This window comes from Podarcis filfolensis (genome assembly GCF_964270895.1).
Source record: "Podarcis filfolensis genome assembly, chromosome: 1".
Lineage (NCBI taxonomy): Eukaryota > Metazoa > Chordata > Lepidosauria > Squamata > Lacertidae > Podarcis > Podarcis filfolensis.
In genome coordinates, this window is record NC_139604.1 from 33,314,906 (window position 1) to 33,320,475 (window position 5,570).

A 5,570-nucleotide genomic window follows, 5' to 3' on the forward strand; every position below is an offset into this window, starting at 1 on the left:
CTGACACTGCCTTCCAAAGCTGTCTAAGCAAGGCGCTGGGCTTTGGGAAGGAGGTGTGAGGGCTCTGACAGGGTTCTGAGCCCTCCAGCCTCCTTCCCAAAGCCTAGTTAATGCTTTCCCAACTTTTGGAAGAAGGTGTGAGGGCTCTAGGACCTCCCAAAGCCCGGTGTCTTGCTTATCTGGTTTTGGGAAGGCAGCATGAGTTCTGGTGTGTGTGTGTGTGTGTGTGTGTGTGTGTGTGTAAAATGTTGGCCTCACTCCCCGCACCCACACAACAAGGCAGTGTGAGGCAGTTCTTGCAGCCTACTTGGTCTGAAAAGTTGGACCACTGAAAAGTCATACTAAGAGTAAACCAACTGGAGTCAACTTAAGCTCATTGAATCCACTGTTTCTACCCATGTTGGGTATCTATGCCTTTCAGCACTCCCACAAGAATCGAGCATGTATATAGCCCTGATTTTATTGCCAAACTTTCCCATCTTATGAGATTCTTCTTCTGGCTTTTTTCAAGCAAGCTAAACTAAATAACTCAAAACAAACAAACACAATCTAGACTGAATTTGTTCATTACTGAGTTAGGTTATTGATCAGCAATAGCACATTAGAAGGGGAAGAAAAAAAATCAGAGCTGTTGATCAAATTAGAGTAATATCTCCTAAGGTTTGCTTCATGTTTGAACAATGGTCTGGCCTCCTAGAAAATTTCACATATTTCTCCTTGGACACAAGCAACACAGATAGATTTCAATCTTCTACAAAAAAACCCAAAAACAAATTATCTCTTAAAAAACAGACCTTACATGATAAAGACTGGGGGAAATAAAGTACGGTGTCAGCTTTTGGAAGTGATTAGCTTTCTGCCATCTGTAGCTATAAAAGTCATCTGTGAATGGGAGCCTCTGGTGATCATTAGGCTGTTAAAGGAAACATTCTCTTCTGACCCGTAGAGAGTGTCGAAAAGGCAGTATCTGTGGCATGCTGTTTCTCAAGAGTAAGGCAAAAACTTGAATCGGTGTGCTTGACTATGGGACTACATTCGCTGTGTTTCAGTTTTCAGATTGCTGTTTTTCATGCAACATCCACCACAAGTGAGCAGTACCTAAGAGACCACACTTGGGTTCTTAAAAACTGATATGAGAATCAACTCCAGATGAGATTCACATAGTGTGACTCGTGCGAAGCCTGTGTAACTTCCCATCGCAATATTCCCCCTTTCAAATGCCAGAGCACCCCAGGTAAATGTGTGGTTACTTCCATATGTAGTGGTGCCTAGGGCTGGGGGAACTTACAAGATCTGCACTTCCCAATAAAATGTATGAATGGAAATTTCTCAGAATTCTGTGGTGCAGTTCTCCAACCCCCCAAAAATGTGTGCAAAAATGCATAGATTAGGGGAAAGTGTGTGTAGAAATGCATATATTAGTGAAATTAACATATAAACATTGATTATATTGAGAAAAATACTTGAAAAATGTGAATATGATGCAGAATGTAATAGAAAACAGGCAAAAGACTAAATGGTAGACTGCAAGTTTTCACCACTTTGAGGTTGGTTGGAGATTTTATTTTTTGCAATCAAGCAGTGTATAAATTTTATGAAATAAATATCAAATGTGCCAACTCCACATTTTCTTATGTGTAAACTGTTGCATCCATGCATGAAGATGGCCAACTTATACTCTATGAGTAGGCAGATAATCAAGACAGGCTGTGACACTGTAGTTTTTTGTGCCATGGCCTTGCCAAATATGTAAAATAAGTGCCCCCAAAGAATTCCAAGATACCTACACTCATAGCAACAATTTAATGATTGTGATAGCTTGGTGGCTAAAAAATGTGAGCAGTGATTTATGAAGTCAACCAAGAACTAATAGGGACTGGGTGGGTTTTGATTAGCTACTTTCTCTAAGCCTCAGCCACCATCTGCAGTGTGAGAATGATCATATTTACCTACCTTGCAAAGGATATTGTACATATTACTGATATAGTGTGTGTGGAGGCCTTTGACCATACTATGACTGCAGTCTTAGACACACAGCAAGGGAGAGTAACTCTTGGTGGAGAGTTATTCTTCTGTGTATAGATGCAAAAGGCCTGCTAGTTCAATGAAACACCAATGTATTTCATTGAATGCTCAATACTCTCAGACCCTCCAAGTGTCCCTATTTCCAGGGCCGTCCCTGATTTAGAGAAGCCGTCCTGGTTTCTGATTTGATCCTGGAATGTCCCACTTTTCCTTAGGATGTCCCTGTTTTCCTTGGAGAAATGTTGGACAGTATGGAGTTATCTGACTCCCGAGCCATCTGATGGCAATCCTGTATAGGGAAGGTTTTTATAAATGTTTAATGTTTTATTATGTTTTTATATATGTTGTAAGATGCCCAGAGTGGCTGAGGCAACCCTGTGGTCGGGTGATGGGCGATTGTGTCCCTGCCTTGTTTCCTAGATGTAGGACTATATTTCAGCCACAGAGATGGAAGTCACTCAATGCACTATGGCAGTTTCAGTCAGTCCCTATGACAGCGTACCAGTTTGAGTCGTTGCTGATACATTTAATTCATTACCTGCCCTTCATCAGCAGGTCCCAGTGTGTATTACAGCAATTTAAAATTCAGAATTAGTAACAGTTAAAACGTGTTACATCCACAAGAATAGAGTAGGTCCTGAAAACACACGTCTTAGGTGCAAAAGACCAGCATAAACGGGTGCACCTTCAGCATTCACCAAAAGCTGTATAGTGAACTCATGTGATAGACAGCATTCCAGCCCAATCAATGCCATGAAGAGATGGTGGAAGAAGACTGGAAGACGTTTAAGGAATATTTGAAAAAAAATGTTAATATTTAAACCTTAGAATAGCTTTGGAAGTGGATATAGGCTGTAGGGTTAGAAGTAGAAGATAGGGTATTTTAAAATAGTATTATTTGTAAGTGATAAAATGTGAAGTTATTTTAAGTATGATTTTAAAAAAAGATGGTTAGAAATTATGATATATGTAAACTGCTAAAGATGAAGTAAAATGAAATTCAGATAGGTGGGACTTGGGGAAGCCAACTTAACAATGTTTAGAAAAATAAGGATATGACAAGAATTTGTTCGTATTGCTTGTCTTTTCTGTCTGTGTTTTTTATTTGTGTTATAAAATGAATAAAAAAAAATTGGGGAAAAAATGCCATGAATTTTCCGAAGGGGAAACAATTAACAATGACTCCTCTGATGTCTATTGCATGTCTCAAATGCCAAGGCTATGGACTTCGAAGGTGTGATTTGCCTCAGTGAACCAATGACAAAATTAGAAATGATGGGATGCCATTTTGAACTCCTACTGTACAAATTTAGAAATGCAAACTAAATCCGTGATTTGAGGTGATTAAATATTCATCAAGCGTTTGCAAATACAGATTTCAATAGTTCTTACGAGAAACGAATGCGCCAAGTTGATTAGCCAAGTTAAAAAGCCCTCTTAGCTCATCCTACTAATGTAAATACCAAGATATGCAGAAGCATCCCAATCAATACCATTTCAGTAGTGCTAAAAAAACCATAAAGGTTTTCAAAAGATTGAGGCAGCTTTTTCATGTTTGCCATCTTCTCTGCCAGTAATCACAGCTTTTCTTCAGCATCTTTTCTTTCTCGAGATGAGCTAGTTACGATTTATCAGACTGTGATGAAAACAATCTCTCCCAGTCAAATGGCAACAACATCAAATGAAGCAAAAAAAAAAAAAGCAAGAGAAAAATGTTACTTGAAGAGACACTTATTAAAATGTTCTGTTCTAAGTAAAGCACTCAAATCATCTCCTGGTCATATTACTTTCTGGAATTGCAACAGCACAGAACCAATGCAGTTGAGCTATGCGGCAGGTGTAGCGAACCTATGGGTCCATGGATGTCGTTGGACTACAACTCCCATCATCCCCGACTCTTGGCTATGCTGGCAGGGGATGATGAAAGTTGGAGACCAGCATTGCAGGGGGTTGGACTAGATGACCCTTGGGCTCCCTTCCAACTCTACACTTCCATGTTTCTATGATCAGGAGGGCATTGACTGTTGCCCAGCAGTAAGAAGACTGGGAATGTAGCAGAGGCTGTCCAGTACCTCTGCACCCCCTGGCAGTGCTTTCCTGGCAGTGGCTGACCTTGCAGGGCTCTAGGCCTGCTGAGATTCCTTTATACTGTATCTGATTTTTCTACTGTATATTATTGGGGGGGGTGTATTGAATTTGATTCTTATTTTGTCAATGGTTTGAATATTCTTTTGCATGATACTGCACCTCTGCTTTGTACAATGTCTGAAATTTTGTTCTTTTGTGTTTGAGTTCTGTTTTCTGCACACCACTTTGAGATTCTTTTGAATATAAAGTGATTAAGAAAATTTCTAGATTAATCATGGAAATATAGAATGTCGAATTGGCAGTCACCATAAGGATCATCTAGTCTAGCTCCCCTGCAATTCAGGAATCTTTTGACCAACATGGGGCTCAAACTCATGACCTTGAGATTAAGAGTCTCATGCTCTACCAGCTGAGCTGTACAGAAAAAGAGCAGGAAACATGCAGGCAGCAAGATGACTCTGGCTTTGGAAACTGGCTTCTGGGCACAGATCTGACTTCCCTCTCTTGCTTGGGATACCTACCCAGTGTTTCTGCATTGGGCTTACACATACTGGTGGCTTCTAGGTGTTTTAGACTACAACTTCCATCAGCACCAGCCAGCATAGCCAATGGTCAGAGATGATAGGAGTTGTAATCCAACATCATCTGGAGGGCATGAGGTTGTGTCAGGTGGGCTGAGGAGGCTGCACTGAGGAGGAATGGTGGGAATCACCCCCTCCCCCTGCTCCTGCTCCTGCTCCTGAATCTTTCCAGGAGCAGGAGGACAGTATAGATTTGGAACTGTGGTTTGCAGATGGGCATAGTTCAGAAGGCAGAAGCTGGGAAATACTGGATGGGGAAACAGATAGGAGAAGAAACAGTGGAAGAGAGAGGGTTAACAGATTCACAGTCTCTGGACAGCATTCCTCTGCCCTGCCCAACGTCGAGAAGAGCTCAGGAAGTCTCAGAACAGAAAGCACAGAGGTTACAAACTCAGATTACAAGACGCAGGAGTGATGTAGGTTAATAGGGACGGAAGGGGGTGTGATCCTTAACTGGGAGCACCACCATTTCTAGGAGATGTGTTCTCTGTTCTCTCGCTGTGATTTCTAACTGGTAAGACATTCTTTTCTTTGATCTTCTTATCTACTGCCACGAGGGGAGGAAGCCGATTCCCCGAAGCCTGACAGGTTGGGAATGGCTGATTTTACCACCAAACAGATTATCAGTCCTGGCAGCTTTGACCATACTAGTAGTTTGGGGGTTATGGCAGGTAGTGGGGAGGGGGAGAGGGAAGAATGGGGCTAATACTGGACAGCCTGTTCTCCTGCCCTGCAAAAGGCTGTTAACATTTCCAAGAAGTTCATAGCACCATTTATTCTTTTTGGCAGGTTGCTTCGCACCAGGGGCAAGTGCAAATGTGACTTGAAACACAGCAGAGGGAAATGACCCCACTGCAATTTAAGCTGCTAATGTGT

At 41.6% G+C, this 5,570-nt stretch overlaps 1 long non-coding RNA gene across 1 annotated transcript; it reads left to right on the top strand.

Moving 5' to 3' along the window:
* The first annotated feature begins 2,797 nt into the window (after positions 1 to 2,797).
* LOC310743887 lies at positions 2,798 to 3,102 on the top strand. The gene is made up of 2 exons (XR_014539284.1): positions 2,798 to 2,884; positions 2,931 to 3,102. It is a non-coding gene; the product is annotated as an uncharacterized lncRNA (long non-coding RNA).
* Positions 3,103 to 5,570: the final 2,468 nt, after the last annotated feature.